The sequence below is a fragment of the Olea europaea genome, unplaced genomic scaffold (assembly GCF_002742605.1).
Source record: "Olea europaea var. sylvestris unplaced genomic scaffold, O_europaea_v1 scaffold1286, whole genome shotgun sequence".
Classification (NCBI taxonomy): Eukaryota; Viridiplantae; Streptophyta; class Magnoliopsida; order Lamiales; family Oleaceae; genus Olea; species Olea europaea.
In genome coordinates this window covers 161174-184976 of record NW_019230316.1, presented here as the reverse complement: position 1 = coordinate 184976, position 23803 = coordinate 161174, and the positions used below count along the sequence as shown (strand labels likewise).

Below are 23803 nucleotides of genomic sequence, written 5' to 3'. Positions count from 1 at the left end.
TTTTTCCCCCCCCCCCCCCCCCCCCCCCACATGGAAGCAGGATATATATTTTCCCATCAACACTTGACACGCACAATTTCATGAAAAAGGCAAGAAGTGCACTAAAAGCTTGCTTCATGGTGAAACATTTAGCAACTATTCCAGCAACCTGGTGAGGGAAGGCTGTCTAGGGACGGGTTAAGGCAGGGCCTACAGGGTTGCTTCTCATGATATTTAGTGAGGGAATTGTTCGAGGGCACATAAACCACACCAGCGGGTACTGCTCCTATCGTTTGAACTAAACAAGCAAGCTCCCGATCCTTTGTTGCCCGTACGTCTGCTTGTGGATATCGAACAGGGGGGCTTGCAATCCTTATCGCCTGTAATATTGTGTTAACCACTTGATATAAATGCTAATAAAAAACTAAAAAAGAGGGGGGAAATCCAACAAAGTAACAGGTCATAGATGTTTATGTTAGCGACTTCTATACGATATTTTCTTGCAATAACTGCAGATTAACCTAGTTATAAATCTTAAACATTCTGAAGGCTAATATTTGTAGAAAATTTTTCAAATTGATATAAGAGGCTCTTCTCCCTTCAAGACATCTTCTTATGATTAAGAAACACAAAACATGGGAATAGGCACGGAAACTACATGTCACCCGCATCGTAAAACTTATTTTTCTCCAATGCAGAGCCTTCTGCAATCTTGAGTTCACTGATTTCCTATTTCAAGGAAGTGCAACAAAAAATCAGCCTCCTGAAGAAGTTTGCACCAAAGTCATTTTGCACTTACCACTAGGGGTAGGTGCGGGTCGGTTCGGTTCTAAAGAGAATCGAACCAAACCAAATTTTTCGGGTATCTAGTAAATGGAACCGTTCGGGTTCAACTCCGTTCGATTCCGTACTATAATTAAATTTTGTAATATTTATAATATTATATAAATACAATTAATGATACATTCAATGGTTTTGGAATGTCAGAGACTAGTAAACTACCTTGTTCAAATGATCGTTACGATCAAAGTTTCGGTCGGCGGAGGTCACAGTTTCGATTGGAGGTCACAGTGTTGGCTAACGATTGTATATGTTTTGAAATATTAGCGAGATTGCGAGAGTGAGTACGAGAGTCGAAACAACGTTATGCACTTTAGTGTAGGTGTTTAGGGTTATTTAGTGGATTTGATCTTGTTTGGCTAAGAAATGAAACAATAAAATGAGTAATTTGGCCAAAAATTAAAAAATTAGAAATGAAACAAATTATTGGGCTAAAAATTTGGATTTAGAAATTATTAATTTGTCAATTTGTTTAGAAAAAATTAAAATTAAAATAATTTGATTTACTCAATATAAAAAAAATTAGAAAGATTCGGTTCTTGTTAGGTTCTTCGGCTCTTGATCTAGAACTGAGAACCAAACTGTACCTATCGGTTCTCAATTCATATACTCGTTCGAGTATTTAATTTGACAAGAACTGTCGGGTTCGATTCGATCGGTTCGATTAAGGAGATTTGCCCATCCCTACTTACCACAAGGAAAAAACAAGTTACCAGTAACTTTTGAGTCACTATCAAGAATAAAAGATAAAAGATATTTCTTTTTGAACTAATCCAAAAGAATTAATAGTGCCGTGAAAAAATTAATCAAAGAAACACCTTAATTCTGCAAGGACACAAATCTTAGGGCAAAATTGGACGGTAAAGAATAGGATAGTTTGGTAAATCAACAGCAGCATAGAAAATGACGATAAAGGACAAGCGCCCAAGCAAAAAGCCCAGAATCCATAATATAAACAAGTAAACAAATGAGGCACTTAGAGTGCTTGCCATTATAATTCAATGAGACTAGAGTTATTGCGATATGATTTGAAAAGCCTACAAGGTTCCTAACCCCAAAGTTAGTCTCTAAACACTTTTGAGTATTGGCTAGGTGCCCCAACACCTCAGAGGTTATTTAGTGCCAAAATACACCCACTATTAGCATTAGACACAGGAATGCTCTTAGTATCATTTTACAAATTATTTTTGTACCCTCTTCTCTGATCAAAGAAATGCAGATATGGAATGAGACACAGAAACTAAAGTTCATAGTTTGAATTATGATTTATATATCATTCAATTTATTTGCTGTGAATTATTTAAATATAAAATTTCAATCAGTAATTAAGGCCCTGTGTGAGCCACATTATTATTTCAAAAAAATACATTCTTCAACAGTAATTATTATTGTTTTGCTCTTCAAATTCATTTCGGTAAGTCGAAATTACGTTTTAGTTTCATGAACATAAACGGAATATTTTTTGTGAATATAATACGCACAATATCGATGTAATCACCAATAAGTACACTATCACGCGTCAATAAATAAAGATACTAGAACATGAAGTAAATCTAACTATGCACATACTATAGTAGTTTCACAGAAAGAATCAAAATCCAATTTCTACTCTAACCAGGAAAAACAAACGATGAAAAATTGGTACCTTCTTCATTGTATACAAAACACAGAGTCAACATATATAATGCTGTTTTCCAGAGTAATAATCCAGAAAACTTTTTCATTGTCTCCACGATAACTTTAAAATAATGGAAGGCAGAAACATAATTAAGAGACTAAACAAAAACAAAAATAATAAAAAGGAATATAGAAGAAATTTTCAGATTCATACACTTTGTGTTATATTATTGGAGATGTAACAGGACAGCTTTTAAGTCTATGGGTTGAACTCACCAAAATTATGGTGATCAAATACCATAAAAAGTATGGGTCCATGTCACATGAACGCCATGTTGAGGGTGGGATTGTTAAATAAGATTGTTCATAAGCTCATAGGAAGGTTTACTCAAATGATGATAATCAAATTTTAGGAAAGGTCTAGCATACGTTGAATTGTCATAACCCTGGCAGCAGAACCACTTGTTAGGATTCGGTTTGAATCATCTCATCTGAAAACTACTTGGCTTTCAGTGAGAACAAGCTAAACATTTTATAATATTTGACCACCATTGAGTACTCAAATCCATAGGCTTAAGGACAGTCTTGTTGCACCCCCCAATACTTCCTCCCTCAACATGAAGTTCTTCTGACTCAAAACTATGACTATAGCTCTAATACCACTTGTTAGGATCGGATTTTAACCATCTTATCCAAAAACTAACAGTGTAGTGAACTTTATGGCATCGATTACAATATCATTTGAGTGAACCAAATCATGGACTAAAGGTTGGAGTAGTTTCACCCGAAACTCCACCAAATTACATTTTAAAAACATCATCATACCATTTCACACAACTGACAATGACAGGTCCAAATCAACCCCAACATATACACTTACCACATACAATCTTATCGAGTACAAAAATAGCAAAATCGAAAAATTACCTGATATAGCTAAACTAAACCCGCAGCCTCCACCACAAACATCCTTCCATGAATCTCCGGCGAGCCCCTGTTTCGTCAACCTTACACTTACTGGTGAAGTCAACGAAGATTGCAGAGACGAAACTCCCAGAAGATACTCTGTTAACCTTGCAAATTGGACCCTCCACGTGGCCAACCAATAGTTACTCCACGTATTCCTCCCTGTGCATAGTCAACACACGGTCAGATGCACACGGCCAGAACCAACGAGAGTAGTGGCGGCCGTATACACTCCGACGGTCAAATTAGTCTCAGGTGGTCGGAATAATACCAAGGTTATGCTAAATAAGGGGGAGGAGAATATATATTTGCTTGCTATAGAAAGTTATGTTGTAAGAGTTTCATTACCCTTGCCTCTTGTCAAAATTTGGGTATTTATAGGTGAGGAGAACCGTTGGATGTGAGACACGTGTATGCATCTGACTGTGTGAAGCGTCTGCTCATAGGCGTCAATCAGTCGCATCCATAGAGTGGGCAGGCAATTACTTCTTTCGAGTTGAGTTGACATAAAGATGATACGTCAAATCAATTGAACCTTAGAGGCAGAAAGGATCTTGACATAGATCTCTTTCTGAAATTAGCGACGGGTCTTCTGATAGAGAATCTTGGAATGAATTGAGCCTCGGCTTCAGGTGCGAGGACGCTTCGATTGGTTCAATAGATAACGCACTTCGACAGTATTGGTGGTGGCATCACTTTGGAACCACTTCGGTTGGGTGTTGGACGCCTCGTATAACGCGGTGGTAGACTTTTCGAAGTGGTTTAGATTGGGGCGTAACAGTAGTCTCCCCAAGTTCAGGTATGAATATTTATATTATGGGTGGACTTGTTTTTCTGATCGGGTATGTCCGCCTTGGGATGGGGACCACGATCTGTGAGGGCTTATGGGTCAAATTCCTATGTTCACCAAAGCGTTGACCACAGGCAGACGCGCTAAAGATTTATTACTGCGTAAGGGAAAAACTTATCCGAGGCCGATATGCTACCAATTGGACGATGTGTTAGGAGATCGATAGAGCTTTATAAAGCAGCTTTCCAGGCGATGACCCACAGGGGGTTCGGCATCAGATGCGTCTAAGCTTTGTAAAGCTGTGTGAAGAGCTCATCCGCCACCGGTACGTTGACCCACAGGGGACGACGCGTTGGGAGATGACTAAAGCTTTGTAAAGCTTAGGAGGGGACGTAGCTTTCGAGGCGATGACCCACAAGGGAGCTCCGTGTCAGATACGTCTAAGCTTTGTAAAGCTATATGAAGAGCTCATCTGCCACCGGTGCATTGAACCATTGGGAACAACGCGTTGGGAGATGGTTAAAACTTTGTAAAACTTAGGAGGGAACACAGCTTCCGAGGTGATGACCCACAGGGGGGCTCCGCATCAGATGCGTCTAAGTTTTGTAAAGCTGTGTGAAGAATTCAATCTACCACCGGTGCGTTGACCCACAGGGGACGACGCGTTGGGAGATGGCTAAAGTTTTGTAAAGCTTAGGAGGGAACACAACATCTACGGCGATGATCCACAGGGGGGCTCCGCATCAGATGCGTCTAAACTTTGTAAAGCTGTGTGAAGAGCTCAATCTGAGGCGGGCATGTCTGATTTTAAATGATTAGACAGCTGTCACGTATTTTCAAGGTGACAGTTGAGCACGATGCCCATTCCCAGAAAAGGCTACTGCGGCTACTTAGTGATCAAGGCAATGCGTTTCGCAAGAGCATGAAGGTCACAACTAGATCTTAAGCATATATCAAATATGGCATTTCGTTTCAATGGCCAAGATTGATGATGCGACGAATAGCCTAGATTGATTGCATTTGAATTCAACGGTGTAGATGAGCTGGGACGCTCTATAAAAGGCAGACTTGAGGGATTTTGGAGCTTTTCACTTTTGCGAAATTGAAATCCCTATACACTCTCAAAACCTTTGTGTTTTTCGACAATCTTCAAGTAATTTTAGACGAAAATTCCCAGTTTTCGGTGACTCACATTGTTTCTCGATCGTTTTCGACTGTTGGACATTTCGTTTTTCAAAAGTTTCAGTAAGTATTTGAAAATTTTCATTTCTAAAAAATGGCTTCTTAGGGTAGTGGTAGTTCGGGTAGGGGGTTGGAACTAGTGAGGGTGAATGAGCCCATTTTGGAGACCTCCTCTGAGATAGCCGAGGTGATTATTGGGGGGAGAACATATGGAAGAGGCCAGATAGCCCGACTAACACATCTGTACATTGGGGGCGTCGGATTACCCCTCTAAGCTAAAGGTTGCCAACCTCGAAAGACTTAGGGTTGAGTATAGGATCCCAGATATTGTAGATCTGATCCTACCAGAACCTGATGAGCGGGTCTGTTACCTTAGGCCGGGGTGCATGGCAATAAGCAAGGTGATCCTTAGGGCAGGCCTTAGGCTTCCAATCCACCCTTTCTTCCATATGGTACTTAGGTCATACGGCTTAACTCCTACCCAACTGAACCTGAACTCCTGGAGCCAAATGGTGGGCTCCTGGATGTTGTTGTAGAAGGCGTCGCTTGGTGTGGAGATGCCTTTCTCCGTATTTCAGACCCTCTACATCCCTAAGGTAGCGGCTGTGGGGATAAGACTAGGGGATAGTACTACTTGACCTCATGGGGTTCCCACACTCCATTCGTGCTCGATCTACCAAGCTCCATCAAGGAGTGTAAGAGCTCGTGGTGCTGGGCTGTTGGGAGATGGGACACGATGGAAGGGGACCCCTTGGCGTCTCTTACGGTCCCCACAAAGTATTCGACGCTTAGTGAGTATTGTGATTTTACGTTTCTTGTTTACTTTTCCTCAGTTCGGTACTTAACTGTTCTGTTTGCTTTTGAAGGTTCTCTTTCTCGGTACGAGCTTTCGACCGACGACTTCGACATCATCTGCATTATTTATCAGCTGCCTTCGAAGAAGAGGTCGTTCCACCAGTTGATAAGGAAAAATGTTCACTTCGTGACACACGATTTGATGGCTTCTCAAGGTAAATGTCCCAAAATGAATTCCTTCAGTACTTTCTGAACTCTTTATACTTGTACTAATTTGCCTGTTCCTTTGTAGATAACTTTTAAGAAGCTATCTCTGCGGCAAGATTTCAAGACCATCCAAAGGTTGATGGCCGAGGCGAGAGCCTTGAAGACCTCCTCATCTGCATAAAAAAAGCAGATGGAGGATCTGGTGGAGGCCAGTAAGAGGCTCCAGCCTCCCATCGAAGAGGAGGTGGTGGAGGACCGAGACGCCAATCTGCTGCGGAAAGGGAAGAAGTCCGTCGCCTTCTCAAAGTGCCCAACTGTGGCGAGGCCACCTCCGGCTATGAGGCAGATGACCATTCCAACCGGGGTGGTTATCCCGTAGAAGAGGCTTGCGTCTTCCGAGGCTTCTCCAGCCCCGGCCACATCGCCAGTCGTCACTCTGCCCATTGCTCAAGTGCCGGGGCAGCAAAAGAAGAAAATGGTTCGTCCCTCGAAAGAGGTGGACTTCTTGGGCATCAATTCCAAGGAACCAGTGAAGGAAGTTTTGGAGGCTCTTCCTCCAGAGACGGCTACAGTGGTGGTGGTCCACAATAAATATTGGACTGATGAATGGAGAGATCACACCGCCTCCTGCATTGTCGAGGACCTGGTTACAGCCAACAGTGCTTGTGTGGCTTGGGCCTTAAGCACCAGCATCCAACTTGAGTGCTTGGTAAAAGAACTCAATGCAAAGAGGGAGGACCTCGCTAAGTGCCTTGAGGAGGCGATGCATTATGGTGACGAGGTGAGAGAGGCCCGGGCCAAGGCCAAGGAGGAAGGAACGAGGCTGAGGCCCAGCTAGGGGTTGCGAATGAGGAAATATAGTGGCTGAAGAAGGAGCTCTATGAAGTGGAGTGTCAGGTGGCTGCTATGATACGAAGAGTTGATCATGTAAATGAGCACCACTGGCTCGCCACATAGGCTCTGAAGGCCTCCAATAAAGAAAAGGTGAAGCTGAGGTGGAGGACGGATGCCCAGGCTGAAGAAATCACCTCTTTGAAGGAGGAGCTCAAGTCGGCAGGGGAGGTGGCTGTACAGAACTTTATTGACCACTTTGAAGAGCACCCCCTGTAAGACTACTTCGCCAACTTCTGGGCTTATTGGAGCTCCCAAAGGATATTGGGTTGGCTAAAAGAGGTCCATCCTACTCTGGACATATCTTTGATTGAGTCAGAGTTTGGTGGTCCTATCGGAGGTCGACCTGATAGGCTTGCCGATGACACTCCGAAGATCCCTGAGGCAGGAGCTGCAGATGCCATGGCTTCAGATGCCCCAGTAGAGTAGGGCTAATTTATTTTTGTAATGGCTTCGGCCTCTTCTGTAATTAAATTCTCAATATGAATGAAAATGAAATTTTTTTGTACAAGTGTTGTCGCTTCTGTTTCTTCATCGTGTTGAGTTATTTACACTTAAGTATATGAATGACAACCACTTAAGCGCCTATTACTAATAACCAATTAATAACAGAAGATCGGACCAATTAACACAATGAAGAACTGAGGTAACAATTTACTAACTGATGTGACAAACAACTGAAGTAACATTACTTAGAGGAATTATATCACCCTTCACTAAGGCCTTTCTAGGACTTAGTAAGATAGGAAAGTTACAAATGAGATCGAATCATGACACACGTTAACTGGATATCATTAAGATCGGGTCAGAACACAAGCTCATTATTGATAGTACTTCCTCAAATGTTCGATGTTCCACTGATGAGGCAGTACTTTCTCTGTCATGTCTTCAATTTCAAAAGTGCTAGGTCGAGATTCCCTGCGGATACGGTAAGGACCCTTCCAGTTTGGTCCTAACACTCCGGGCCCAGTTGGCTTTGATGATTGAAAGACCCTTCTAAGGACGAGGTCCCCCAGACAAAGAGTCCGATTTCTGACCTTGGAGTTATAATAGCGGGTCATCTTTCTATGATACTTTGCTAAATTTACCTGGGAGGCATTCCTCCTTTCTTCAAGGAGGTGGAGTTCGCTCATTCGAGCCTCGTCGTTACTGATTTCATTGAAGTGTATTCGGTGAAGCGATGGGACTCCGACTTCAACCGGGCTCATGGCTTCTTCTCCGTAGGTCATGGAGAAGGGTGTCTCCCCTGTTGCAGTTCAGCTAGTTGTTCTGATGGCCTAGAGGACATGGGGAAGCTCGTCGACCCAAGCTTCTTTTGAGGTGTCAAGCTTCCTTTTCAGGGTATGCTTGATTATTTTGTTTACTGTCTCAACTTGCCCATTTGCTTGTGGGTGATGAGGCATCGAGAAATCATTCTTTATGCCCAGTTCATCACATAAGTTTCATATTTTCTTGTTATCGAATTGTCTCCCGTTGTAAAATACTAAAGAGTGGGGAATGCAAAACCTGCAAATGATGTTCTTTCAGACAAATTTTATAGTATTCGCCTTGGTGATCTTTGCAAGGGGTTCAGCTTCGACCTACTTAGTGACATAGTCGATGGCGACAATGGCAAAAATCACACTTCCTCTTCCTTTTGGGAGTGGACCAACGAAGTCGATGCCCCATTTGGTGAATGGCCAAGGGCTAGTCACTACGGAGAGGCTCTGAGAAGGCTGCCTTTGAATATTAGAGAAGCGCTGACACCTGTCACATTTCTGGACAAGCTGGCAAGCATCCCTTTTCAGGGTCGGCTAATAGTTGCCTTGTCGGAGCACTTTGTGTGCCAAAGCCGTTCCCCCGGAGTGATTTCCACAAATTTCCTCATGGATTTTCCTGAGTATATATATAGCCTCTTCGCCTCCTATACATCGGAGAAGTGGCGAAGCGAAGCCTCTTTTGTAGAGGACATCTTCTTGTAGGACGAAGTGTGCCGCCCTTCTTCTTAACTTTCTTGCCTCGCTCGTGGAGGCTAGAAGTGATTGTTTCTTGAGGTAGGTGATGATGAGCTACATCCATACCAGGGTGCTTTCTATTCATAGCACCTCTTCACCTCCGAAAATGGAGGGCTTCGATAAGTGCTCAATAGGTACAATCTTTAGTAGCTCTGAATCCTTGCTGTTGGCCAGTTTTGACAGGGCGTCTGCATGAGTATTCTCTAGGCGTGGGACTTGAATCAGCTCAAACCTTTCAAAATGAGGAACTAGGTCCAGAACCAATTTCAAGTATACAACCATGCTACTGTCTTCGGCAGCGAAGTTTCCATTGACCTGGCTTACTACAAGTTGAGAATCGCTGCTTGCTAGGAGCCTTCTGACCTGGATTACTCTTGCCAATCTAAGGCCTACTAGAAGGGCTTCATATTCGGCAGCGTTGTTCGAGGCTTTGAAGCCAAACCTTACTACGCAATTTAGCTTGTGACCTTCGGGGCTTTCCAAGATGATCCCTGCACCGGAGCCGACCTCTCCTGAGGATCCATCTACGAACAGTTTCCACGTTGAGGGCTCGACTGGTTCCATTGTCACCTCTATTTCTGGGGCTTTGGCAAACTCAGCCACAAAATCTGCAGGGCCTGACCCTTAATAGCATGTCGAGGTCGAAACAGTATGTCGAACTCACTAAGCTCGATCGCCATTTTAGCAGGCATCCTGATGCGTCCGTTCTTTGCAACACTTGCTTTAATGGGAAGTTGGTGAGAATTTCAATTGAGTGGGCCTGAAAGTATGGTCTCAGCTTCCTTAAGGCTGTGATGAAAGCGAGTGCCAATTGCTCCATGTCTGGATAGCGTGTTTCAGCTGGGAGAAGTGCTTTGCTGACATAGTATACCGGTAACTGGTGCTTGTTTTCTTCTCTGACTCGGACAACACAGACTGCCTCGTCCGAAACAGCCAAGTAAAGTAGTAGTGGCTTTTCTGGTTGAGGTTTTGACAACAGGGGTGCCTCTCCCAAGTGCTTGTTCAGCGTTTGGAAGGCTGCTTTGCACTCAGAAGTCCATTGGAACTTCTTTCCTTGCTTCAGCACATTGAAGAAGGATAAGCTCTTATCTGTACCTCTGGAGATGAAGCGACTGAGTGCCGCTATCCGACCATTGAGGCTTTAGACTTCCTTTGGTTTCTGAGGTGACCTCGTTTCAAGTAAGGCCATTATCTTCACTGGGTTCGCTTCAATCCCTCTTTGGTTTACAATGTATTCCAAAAACTGACCTGAAGCTACTCCAAAGGTGCACTTGAGGGGGTTCAACTTCATTTTATATTTTTTAAGTATCTGAAAGGTTTGGTCGAGGTGATTTACGTGTTCGTTGGCTTGAAGGCTTTTGACTAGCATGTCGTCCACGTAGACTTCCATGGTTTTCCCAATGAGTTCGGCAAACATCATGTTGACCAGCCTCTGATATGTAGCATCAGCATTTTTCAATCCGAAGGGCATGACTTTGTAGCAGTACAGCCCCTTGTCTGTGATGAATGACGTAGCCTCCTCATCGGGTCGGAACATGGGTATCTGGTTATACCCTGAGTATGCATCCATGAAGCTCAAGAGTTCATGTCTGGCGGTGGAATCCACAAGTTGGTCTATCCTTGGAAGTGGGAAGCTGTCTTTAGGGCATGCCTTATTTAAGTTTGTGAAGTCTATGCATACTCTCCACTTTTCGCTGGGCTTCTTCACCAGGATTGGGTTGGATATCCACATCAAAAAGATGGCTTCTCTGATGAAGCCGCTGTGGCTAAGTTTGTCTACTTCATCTTTGAGTGCCTCGTAGCGCTTCGGGTTGAGGGCACGCCTTTTCTGCCTATGCGAGGCACAAGAGGAGTTGATGTTAAGATGATGGCAATTGATCCTTGGATCTATTCCCACCATGTCTTCATGCTTCCAAGCGAAGACATCTAAGTTCCTTTTTAGGAAGCCCACAATTGCTTCTTTTGCTTTGGGGGGCAGCGCCTTTCCTATTCGCAAGACTTGACTGGAGTTCTATGGGTTGGCGAAGAAGGTTTCAAGTTCTTTCATTGGGGTCGCATTTGGCTCAGAGTGAATGATCCGGGGGTCTAATTCATCAAGATGGTGCCCTTCTAGGGCCTCTTTCATGTCGACATCTTCCTCCTATTCGGAGGTATGCCCTTGTTCAGGGGCGTCAATCATTTCTACGTCTAAATTGGGTTCACTGGCAACTTCTGTTATGATCACATTAACAGTTCTGGGCTCCGATTTTCGCAGAGAGTTTAGGTAAGACGCCCTGGAGCCCATTTGGTCGCCTCGTACTGTAGCAATCCCACGTTCAGTTGGAAATTTCATGCACAAGTAGTGGACAGAGGTGACAGCCCAAAAATCTTTCAAGGTGGGCCTTCCCAATACTCCATGGTAGGCTAATCTACGGTCTACCACTAGGAATTTCATGAAGTGTTGGGCCACAAGAGGAGCTGAACCCATCTCGACGGGTAGGATAATTCGTCCTCGTGGGACGATGCTGTCTCCAGTAAATCCGAACAGTGGATCGATCATGGGGATCAACCCATGTTCAATTTGCATTTTGTCGAAGGTGGAGCCGAATAGTATATTCACCAAACTGCCATTGTCGACGAGCATGCGTTTGAGCCTGTTTCTCGCTACTACAGCTCTCATAACTAATGCATCACAATGGGGGTGGTGAACTCCTTCTGCATCTTCCTGGGAGAAGCTGATTGGGGCCATCCTATTGGCCGCTTGGGACTCATTGACAATGTACGTAAGTATTGGCGGGTCCTTTGCTTCCCTTGTGTAATTCTTTTGGGCGTTTATGGTGTTGCCATCGATGTGAGGTCCCCCAATAATTGTGTTGATCTCCCTGATGACTTGGCTCCCAGAAAATGGGGTCTAATCTCTCTGTCTGGACTGTCCTTGGTCCCTTAATTCTCTTCTCCGGGATGATTGCTCTCTATACCCTCTCTCTCCCTTGTTCGGGGAGGCGGATCTGTGAGGATATTCGCTCCTTCTAGAGGGATGTGGGTTGCTTCGATCCCGGCGTCGATCAGCATCTCAGCACTCGCTGGTGTCATGTCCATAGAGTTGGTGGAAAGTGCAAAACATTGCTCTTTCCAAGGGCTTGTTTGATCGCTTCTTCTTACTACTATCAGTTCCTCCAGATGGCCCTGCTCCACCAGGGAAATTCTCGTATGCTAACACCGGGACTGCATTTAGCGTGGCAGAAGCCACTGCTTGTCCGGAGGTGGGAGCTACCGTATGACCTATTTGAGTCCATTGCTGATGACAAGGTGTGCTGCGAGTCCTTGACCCACCTGCCTTTGAGGCGGAGGGAGTCCCTGCGCTGCACGATTCCTGTGATCAATCATCTCTTCGTTGACGATCTCAACTCTCATCATTTCTACCAGCTCGCCATAAGTGGTGGGATTTTTGCTGCGCACGTCCCTCCAAAACAAAATGTTCATGTTGAGGCTGCCTTTAAAGGCTAAAAGGGCTTCTCTGTCAGTGACCTACTCGCAATACGTGATTTCGTCTGTAAATCTGGTAAGATAGCTTTTTAGCGTCTCTCTAGGGGCCTGCCTCATATCTTGCAGGCGTTGCAATGAGGCCTCTCCTTCTCTCCATGAGAGGTACTGGTTCAAGAATACTTTCTTTAGATCCGGCCAACTCCTAATGCTCAGGGGGAGGAGGGGAGTCTGTTGTACCACACTTCAGCAGCTTCACTTAAAGTTAAGTAGAAGGCTCTGCATTTCAAAGCAGGCGAGGCTCCTCTAAGGCTCATCTGCGTCATATACTTGGTGAGGTGCTTCTCCGGATCTCCCTTTCCTTCATACTTAGGGATCTTAGGGGGCATGAAATTTGCAGGCATTGGAAAACTTTGGATTTTCCTTGAGAAAGGGAGGTTATCATCATCATCGTCAATTTCATAGGATCGACATGGCCCATCTGACCCTTCATCGTCTTGAATGTTCTAGGGAGGGGGAGGTGCTTCTCCTCGACTTCCCCAATCAACCAAGCCCCTTCTCTCCTTCCTATTCCTAGGAGGAGGAGGTGCTTGTTCTTGCTCCTGCTCTTGCCGAACTGATCTTCACACTGAGTGGACCCTATTACTAGGGTCCTGCCCTATTCGATCGAAGACGCTGACTGACCTTTGTGCTTCATATTCCTGAGGGAAATTGTCCCCCAATTATGGTTCTACTGGCTGGCTCCCTTGCACATAGGATGTGGCTTCAGCACCCACTTCTCTTTCAAGGGGACGCTTTCTGTGCTGGCTCACACAGCCTCGGGAACGGAATGCCGGGGTTTCTTGAACTGGATATGATCCTTGGGGCATTTGAGAACCCTGGTGACCTCGGGCTTGGATGAAAAGTTCATGAATCGCCATATTCTGGGTTGCGATGTCTCTCATGCCTGTAGCTATTTGAGCCATTCCTTCAGTGAGCATAGCTGTTCTTTCACCTTGGTGACGCCGGTGATGAGGTCTCTGGTGGGTAACATTGTTACGGGGCACCTCTTCTTCAAAGGCCTCTCTCATAGGGTTTTTGTCTTCATGGTTGTAACTCATCTTATCCCCTTTTTCAAGGGTGACAAGAACTTGGGTTATAACTCGACTTTGTTCTTTTTCAAGAACGTGCCCTTTTCAGGGTAAGTCAATAGTTTTCCGTTGTTTCTCTGGTGGAGAACGTAGAACTTTGGATGGGAAGTTTTCTACAGACGGCGCCAATCTGTTGACCTCGCAAATTGGACCCTCCACGTGGCCAACCGATAGCTATTCCACGTATTCCTCTTTGCGTACAGTCAAGACATGGTTAGATAGACATGGCCAGAACCAACGAAGGTGATGGCGGCTGCATACAATCCGACGGTTAAATTAGCCTCAGGTGGTCGGAACAGTACCAAGGTTATGCTAAATAAGGGGGAAGAGAATATATATTTGCTTGCTATGGAAAGCTGTGCTGTAAGAGTTTCATTACCTTTGCCTCTTGTCAAATCTTGGGTATTTATAGGTGAGGAGAACCGTTGGATGTGAGACACGTGTATGCATCTAACAATGTGAAGCGTCTGCTCATAAGTGTCAATCAGTTGCGTCCATAGAGTGGGCCGGCAATTACTTCTTTCGAGTTAAGTTGACATAAAGTTGATATGTCATATCAACTAGACCCATGGAGACGTCAAATCAATTGAACCTTAGGAGCAGAAAGGATCTTGACATAGATCTCTTTCTGAAATTGGTGGCGGGTCTTCTAATAGAGAATCTTGGAATGTACTGCGCCTCGGCTTCAGGTGTGGGGACGCTTCGATTGGTTCAGTAGATAACGCACTTCGATAGTATTGGTGGTAGCGTCACTTTGGAACCACTTCGATTGGGTGTTGGAAGCCTCATATAACGCGATGGTAGACTTTCGAAGTGGTTCAGTTAGGGGCGTAACAATACCCCCACATTAAAACCTCACACTTTTTCTCTTTACTTCCATTAACTTCCAAATCTTTTATTCCTTCAACACCATTCATCTCCCTCCACAAAACAAATTAAACCACAAAAAATACACAAATAAATAGCTAAGAAGCAAATTTCTCAAAACTTGCTTATTTTTGTACTCCGATCTGGTTTTTATCCACGCAATGCAATTCCAGAAGCAGATGGAATCAAGGGTGGTCTTGTAATTATGTAAAGAATAATTTGGGTGCTGGATTAAAAAATTGAGAGGCATATCATTTGCTAGCTAGATTGAGTGCCACTTCAGATGATCATGGTCCACAGGGACACGTGTCGAACTAAGCGGATGAGCTAAAGGGGCAATCAATTCATGCTTTGAAAGCCATGAACCACTTGAAGTTTCTGGAATAAAGAGGCGTGAGTTTTACTCTTTGCTTGACACGTTGTGGGACTGTACACTTTTACAGCACCTCTTAATGAGGGGCTCACAAGTTTAATAGGGAAAAGTTCATAATTCAAGGGTATTCTTAATACCAATTTAAGAATCAGGTAGATTGTTTAAAATTCAAAAATCAGGTACATATTTATATAATTAAAAATAATGATGTCACAGAAATATCATTATAGGTCACATTTTATTTATTGATCACAAATCGTCAAATTAATTAGTCAAATATTATTTTGAGGTCACAAATGAAAAATTTTATAGATCACAAATCGTCAAATTAATTAATCACATTATTTCGAGGTCACAAGTCAAAAGTTTTATATGTCACAATTTATTTCTTTGATCACATATCTAAAAATTTATAGGTCAAAAATTATTTCGAGATTACATTAATTAGTCACAGATTATCAAATATTTAGGTCACATGGTCACAAATAATTAAATGGTTGGTCACATATGTCAAATAGTGGTCACAGACCACCACCATTGCCATCACGATGGTTACAAATTACCAAATTTTTAGGTCACGTGGTCAGGAATAACTAAATGGTTGGTCACATATGGTCATAGACCACTACCACCAACACTATCACATCACCACTGCCATCACGGCCACTTGCAACCACCCTCACCCCATCACCGACGCCAACAAAAATCAGGACTATCGCCAGAAACCATCACAGTAACCAGATTCAACAAAAACCATCCCAGTCGTCAGATTCACCACCGCCGCCACCAACAACAAAAATCACAGCCAACCGTTCAGGTCCACCACCGTCGCCAAAAATCACAGCCACCACCACATCCAATGAAAACACTGCCACCGCCTCAAATTCCCAGAAAAAATCTCCAAATACATCAATCGGCACCACCACCACCACCTCAAATCACAACCCATAAACTACTATAACCACAAACTTTGTGTACTCTCAGCCACAAACATCGGAAAAGCAGTTGTTGGGAGTGGAGGTAGTTCGCCATTCACTATCAGAAGATGGGGAAGCGACGATCTGTGCTACGAACTTTCGACGGTATTCGTCGCCAACCTCTGTTGAATAGGAAAATGGGGAAATGTGCTAGATCTGAGGGAAGCGACGATCTGGTACTATAAATGGAAGTGGTGCAGCGAGGGTGAGAGAGAGAGAGAGGGGGGGGTGGGGTGAATGAAGGAGTGAGTGAATTAATTAGGGTTTGGCATACCTGACATGTGCATAAAAAACTTCCTCATCTGATGTTTGCATCCCAATCTTTAAACACCTGGGATGGTGTAATTTCCACAGTTTAATATTCATGTGGGTCTTTGCAACATGTGTGGGGGTTGTACACCATGTGTACAAATAGCTTTTCTCATCTTGAGAATGGATTGGGTAACAGTTGATTTTTTTATTTTTATTTTTATTTTTTTGGAGAAAGTATGATTAAAAATATGAAAAATTATGAGTTTAAATGTAAAATTATTTTATTGAAAGAATATACGTTTAAAATTAATTTTAAAAAAATATGATTTCAAAAAAATGCTGAACATGTTATAAAGGTATGTAGAAATTTTTTCCGACATATTTAGCCATAGTTTGATTGGATAAAAATTAATTTTTCTTACGAATTTTGATCAAAGTTGGTGAAACGTATAATTGACAAAATTTGTGAATCCCATAAAATGTATAACTAGAAATGAATTTGGGAAAAAATGCTTTAAGAAATTGAGGACCAAATGGCACATAATTTGTTTTATACAAAAAGAAAATATTTCATCAATCCTATAAAGAAATTGGATCGACATGTGAGTGGACAGCTATCCCAATCAGAGTCACAAAAAGTAGAGAGTTGAAAGCTGCATGTTGATGAGAAGAATAGACCATAACCAAGAGTGGTCTTCAAGAAGCGGAGGACACTGAGAGCTACAAAGTGATGAGAAACAAGAGGAGCATGCATGAATTAACTAAGAACATTGACGGTGAATGTGATATTTGGTCGAGAATTGATCAAGTATATCAATCACCTAATTAATCTTCCGTATGGACTAGGATCGGTCAAAAGGTCACTATCCGAGTTAGTAAGTTTTAAATGTTGCTCCATCGGAAAGTAAGTAGGGTGAGACCCTAGTTGACCAAAATCTAAGAGAATATCCAAAGCATATTTATGCTGATTGATAAAGATGCCAGCAGGGGAACGAGCAACCTCAATTCCAAGGAAATACTTGAGATCATCGAGATCTTTAATCTTGAATGTATAAGTAAGTTGAGATTTGATGGAAGTGATGACAAAGAGATCATTTCCAACCTCCAAAATGTCATCGACATATATAAGAATAGCTGTGAAAAAGTCTCCTGAATTTCGGTGAAGAGACTATGATCGGCGGAAGATTGGCTGAAATCTGCAAGAGTGAGAGTGTGAGATAATTTCCAGTACCATTGCCAAGATGCTTGTTTGAGACCATATAGAGATTTGTAAAGATGGCATACACATGTCTCCCCCTGACAACAATACCCTAGCGGGAGTTTTATGTATACTTTCTCATCAACATCGCTATTGAGGAAAGCATTATGAACATTCAACTGGTGTATGATCCAGTGTTTAACTGCAGCTATAGCAAAAAGACAACGAACAGTAACAAGTTTAGCCACAGGCGCGAAAGTATCATGATAGTCAAGACCCTCTACCTAAGTGAAACCCTTGGCAACTAAATGAGCCTTATGGCGTTCGATGGAACCATCTACACGCAACTTTGTTTTGTAGACCCATTTACAACCAATAGCCTTCTTACCAAAAGGATGGGTTTCAAGGATCATGTTTGGTTAGCCTCCAATGCCTGAATTTCTAAGGCCATTATTTGATGCTAATGGGGCTCAAGGACAGCTTGAGAATATAGAAGAGAATCTTTGATGTTTTTTGAGATAGAAGATAAAAACAAAATGTTTTGAACTAAAAAAACAATAAGAGAGAAAATTGGGTAAAGAATGAATCGTACCTAAGAAGGACTGAGAAGAAAGTGTCAAACGTGTGGTCTCTGGTGGCAAGTCTGAGCGAATTTAATCCCCAAGGTATGCGGGACGAGTGATGATACTGAGAGGTCTTGGTAATGTAGGTGTGGATGGGATGGTGTCTGAGAGGTTGTCCAAGGGATTTGTAGGAAGTGTAGAATTGGGGGATAGGGATGGATCAAGTGTAGTAGCGGAAGGGGTTGATGTTGGGAAAATGGACTCAAAACTTGGTTCGATGTTAGGTGATGGGGAAGAATGTTATATATCTAGGAAGTGTCGGTTGTCAGGTGGGAAAGTTGACGGTGATTGTCTAGAATGTAATGGATAGTAGCAAAAGAGAAGACGAATTCCACAAAGCGTACATCACGAGAAAGAAAAATGGTTTTTGTGTTCAGGTCATAAACACGATAAATGTGTGGGATTTGAGTATAGTCAATAAAGATGCAAGGTGTGGTGCGAGGAAAGAATTTCTCACGATGGAGTTTCAAAGTGTGTGCATAACAAAGGCATCCAAACACACAAAGATGATCATATGAGGGGCACTTTTGAAAAAAGGAGCTCATAAGGAGTTTTGCATTGGAAAGAGGAAGAAGGGGTGCAATTGATTAAATAAGTAGCAGTAAGTATGCATTCGCCCCAAAAGGAAATAGGTAAATGAGCATGAAAACAAAGACATTGAGTCACATTTAAGAGATGGCAATGTTTTCGTTCAGCCACACCATTTTGTTGTGGTGTTTCAACACAAGTTCATTCATGAATGATGCCATGATCAAGAAAGAATTTTTGCGTGTGATGGGAAAGGAATTCTTGACCATTATTAGAACGAACATGTTTGATAGAAAAATTAAATTGTATGTCGACCAGTTTAATAAAGGCGGTGAGACAAGAAAATGTGTCAGATTTAAAGCGCATAAGGTATACTCAAGTAACACGAGAAAAATCGTCAACAATAGTGAGAAAATAATGTGCACCAGATGTAGACGGTGTAGAATAGCCACCCCAAATATCACAAAAAAACACGATGAAATATGGTATCACTTTTATTCTCAACTAATTTAAACGGAAGACAAGTATGTTTGCCTCGAATACAACTATCACAATTGTCAATCATATCCGAAGTACATAAAAATTTTGGAATGCAAGAAATGGAAGAGTGGCCTAAGCGAAGATGCCATAAGGTTGAGGTGGAATTAGCCTTGAAGCCGACTTGTAGTGCAACTGGAGAAAGAAGCTTGAGAATGAAGAGGCCACCACGTTCTTTACCCATTCCAATCAGCCTCCTCGTGTGTTGGTCCCGAAAAAAATGTGAAGAAGAAAAAATTACAATGCAATTGGATGTTTTAATGAGCTAGCTAACAGAGAGTAAATTATAATTGAATTTAGGAACAAAATGCACATTAAAAAATGTTAAGTGCGGAGGGAGACAAATATGGCCCTTATAAGTAGTTTGAGTTGTGACACTTGCAGTAGAGTTAAAAACTGCGAGTGATGAGAGACATTGGTAATAGTAGATAAACTGATAATAGAGGAGATATAAGCTGAAGCCCCAATGTCTATAATCCACGGTAGAGTACTTTTAGAGGTCAAGGAAGAGATAACAGAGAAATTATTGGCGCTGGCTTGAAGAAGGTCTATCAATTGCCGATAATTTTCATCGAAGAGGCTAGGAATCACACTTGAGGTCGAAGGTGCTTGAACACAGGTACCATATTTGCTCCTAGCAGTTGCTTGTTTACTATTGTTTGGGAATGAAGTGGTTGCTTTGGTCTGTTGGTGTTCTAGTGAGGGGGGGTACCTAATAATCTCGAAGCAAGCAGCCTCAAAATGTCCATCATTCCCACATTTTGTGCACTTTTTACTAATGCGGGTGCAAAATCCATAGTACCCCAGGTTATGGCTACGGGGTACAGCCATGGCAGATGCCTTTTACCCTCGCCCTGGCCCTCACCCTTACCCTCACCCTCACCCTCACCGTCACCCACTCCCACTCCCACTCCCACTTCACCCCCAACCTAAACCCAAAATCCACATTGGCTATCGCCATTGCCACCGAAACTGATACAACCTTCATTATCGACCACCGAGAATGATAGAGCTCGTGAAGAACCCAAGAATACTAGAATCTCTTTGTAGGCTTAGTTACAGTGATAGAGAGTAACATATTTTGTGGTTTCTTTAGTTTTCCTCGTTTACTTTTTCCCTCTTATTTGATGTGCGGTCACCGAAGCACATTCTAGTGGCTCAGAGGATGCCTATATATATATAAGGGTGCGCTTGATTTGTGTTTCCGTTCTTTGTTTTCAGTTTTGATTCATTTTTAGTTTTTTGTTTTGAAAGTCTATTTTTGAATTACAGAAAACGTGTTTTGGATTATCATTTTGAAAAACGGTTTCTCAAAACAAAAAACTAATAAACGCGTTTGGTTTAAATTTTTTAGAAATTGTTTTATGACATTTATTCAATGATTTAGTAAAACATAATAATTTTATGCTAATATATTACTAGATAATATATATTTTAAACATGGCGAATTTACTATTTTTTCTTACTATAAAAATAAAATAATAAATAATAATTTATTAGAAATTGTTTTATGACATTTATTCAATTAATTTAATTATTTAGTAAAAAATGAAATAATAGTTCTTCCAAATTTTGATCAACCAAAAAAACAATAATGTAAATTGAAAAATGTTGTGGGTTTTAAAAAATAATAATTTCACATGAAAAGATAGGGAAAAAAATAAATGATATGGATTGAGAATTATATAATGTGATTATGAATGGTGAGATTGCAACAAGTATATAATAGCAAGTGAGCTAAGTTTGCAAGCTTAAATGCGGACGGCAAAAAAAAGGTAGAATTCAAACAATAAAATAAATCTATGGAATCATGTATGAGTCGTTGAGTAGTTATTCCACATTTGTATAACAATTTGATCTCTGAATTATCCCATTTGAGATGTTTGACTAGCATCAAATTGTATCTTCACACAATTCTGACACATCTTCAAATATCATACTCTAATGAATATTGAGCAAAAAGTCTATCCAAGGCGTGCTCCTGAAGAATGAAGTTATGTATTGTGCAACCTGTAGTAGGAATTTGTCTCTGTCTATCAAGTGGATAATTGGTCGTTAACTTCAAAAATGGGAAATCTTGCCTTTAATACTCCAATGCAACGTTCAATAATGTTTCGACATGATGAGTGTTTATAGTTGAATAGCTCATTCTTTCCATGCAGTCTTCCTCGTCCTTTATAATCACACAAATGATATCTTCGACCTTGATAAGGAGCAAAAAATATGGGCATGTTTGGATAGCCAGAGTCGACAAGATAAAATTGATCAACGAAAGAATTATAATTTAAGACTGAAATACTGTAAAAATATTTGATGAATTCTTTTGATTATTAGAATCTACCCCCTCATGGCATTGGAAAGTTGTTTGATGCTTTTGTATTTGCATCAATGAATACTCGAGAATCATTAGCGATACCTTCCCATCCAGAATACACAAATATGAATTTCATATCAAAATCACATGCTAGCATCACGTTTTGTGTCATATTAGTTTTCCTTCTACGAAAAGATGTTTGTCTCGATGCAGTTGTCCAAGCTGAAACATTGTTCCATCTAATGCTCATATACAATCCTATAATGTGATAACAAATGAGACTTTATTGAGTTAAACCAAGAATAGAATAAAACTAACCGTAAAGAAAGGACATTTGCACAAGAAATGCTCATGTACGACACCTTGGTTTGTTGTGCGAATTATCTCTGTGCCAAATGAACAAATAACCATTAAAACTCGCTTAAACCATTTTGATATTGTATGATTGGAACGTTGAAAGCGATCACCAATGACTCTATATTGTGTTGTGTGCCCTATAATTATTAGAAACATAACAACACCCTCCTCAACACTCACATTTTCTCCATCTCTCAATAATCGATTCTCTTTCAAGATATCAAAAAAATTCATAAAAAAATGTTTCTGCATACGAAAAATATCATGACATACGATTGGATGTCTATTCAAAATTTCAAGCATGTACATCCTTCTAGTAAACAATGATGTTCTACAAGGTGTCGTATTTATGATACTTCTTTCTTTGACAAGAAAATAATGAAGCATCATCATATCTCCAATAGCCACATCAAAATCATCAGTAAATAAAAAATCATCGTCATCTGAATAATTGCCATGAGCCAAACTTGAATCAGTAGACATCCCTATACATAATATATTCATAAGCATCATTATCAATTCAGAGAGAAGCTAGTGGAAATCAATAAACATATCAATGAACATCTAGTGGGAACAAATACTTACAATGCTACGATCAGATCTATTTTGAAAACTGGGTTTTTAATAAAGTCAAATTGAGAAAAGTCACTGAGTTGGAACAAAAGGAAGTAGCCTGACTAACCCCTCGATCGCTATATAATAAACTACTTGGTTTCTGCCTTCTTCGCACATCCTTCCTCGCATTCATGATGGATTTCTCCAACTTTACTATGCTTCTGTTTGTTATGTTGGTACTTATTGCCGCTTGTGTTTGATTTACAATTTGTAGCCTCTTTAAGCATAATTACTGACGAGGAAGCCTTGATCTCATTCAAGTCTCAAATAGCTCAGCCCTGGATTTGATGCAAAATCAGATTTCTGGACAAATTCCCGAAGAGATCAGTTAACTTAAACAGCTCCAAGTTTAGAATTTGGCAAAATCAGAGTCTTGTACACACAAACACGATGAATAGGGTAGTCAATGCGAATCCAATCACTGTCATCCCTAAATTTATCTGTGAAGTCATCATTGTTTCCTCTCTAGATGCTGACACTAAATTAAAATTGAAAGTCAATTCAATATTTTCTAGACACTTTAATGTCTCACACAGATATCTCAGAAAAAAATCAAACACTCTTCATAGAAACCCCTTCTTGATTCTGATTTCAGTATTTAGCATCCACGTTTTTATTTAAATTAGATTATTACCAATAAAAACCAGCAAAATCAAGAAAATGTAAAAGCAAGAACAAGATGCCCTAAAATACAAAAATAAAAATGGGTTTCCAAGCAAGTTTTGAGGAAGATTACGTACATGCTCGTCAGATTGTAGGACCTCGTCGGAGTGGAGGATGTTGCCGGATGGAGGACGTCGTCGTGTGGACTTTTGGAGAAGGCATCAAGTGAAGTGAGAGAGGAATCGTGAGAAGACGCCAAATTTCTTTTGTTTTAATATGAATTTTACTTTAGCGTGCTTTGAGTATTTTGGGCATTTTGAATATTTTGAACTAAAAACACTAAATATATATATATATATACACACACAAAAGAGGGGGGTCCCTGAAAAAGAGGTTATTTCAAGAATTTTAAAACTGTTGTAGGGGGGTTGTTAAAACAATTATGAAAAATCCTACTCAGTACTCTTCTTAATTGAGATTTCTTTTTCTTTTGGTAAAATAATATCCCCTTTTTTTTTTTTTAAAACATGCCATCTGAGATATATGAACTTGGGCCTAACTCCATTCTTGTAAGGACACCACTGGCACTCCCTTAACAAGAATTCTTAAAACAGTGATCCCTTTCTCTCTTCTATGCGTATCCTAGCCTCTTCACTGGGTCTTTACGCTTTGAGAGATCACTCAGGGCTTATTTTAAAAACAGTTT

At 41.3% G+C, this 23803-nt stretch overlaps 1 long non-coding RNA gene and 1 pseudogene across 3 annotated transcripts; both read right to left on the bottom strand.

The window, feature by feature from the left end:
* LOC111374755 overlaps positions 1-3568 on the bottom strand; it is an 8797-nt pseudogene extending 5229 nt beyond the window's left edge.
* Positions 3569-20975: 17407 nt separating this feature from the next.
* LOC111374762 lies at positions 20976-23400 on the bottom strand. Of its 3 annotated transcripts, XR_002699189.1 has the most exons (4): positions 23235-23400; positions 22562-22797; positions 21841-21908; positions 20976-21411 (listed from the first exon to the last, which is right to left on the bottom strand). It is a non-coding gene; the product is annotated as an uncharacterized LOC111374762 (long non-coding RNA). The 3 variants fall into 3 exon arrangements; XR_002699188.1 differs by lacking the exons at positions 20976-21411; positions 21841-21908 and adding an exon at positions 22131-22364 and having other exon boundaries at positions 22465-22797; XR_002699187.1 differs by lacking the exons at positions 20976-21411; positions 21841-21908 and having other exon boundaries at positions 22412-22797.
* Between the last annotated feature and the right edge of the window lie 403 nt (positions 23401-23803).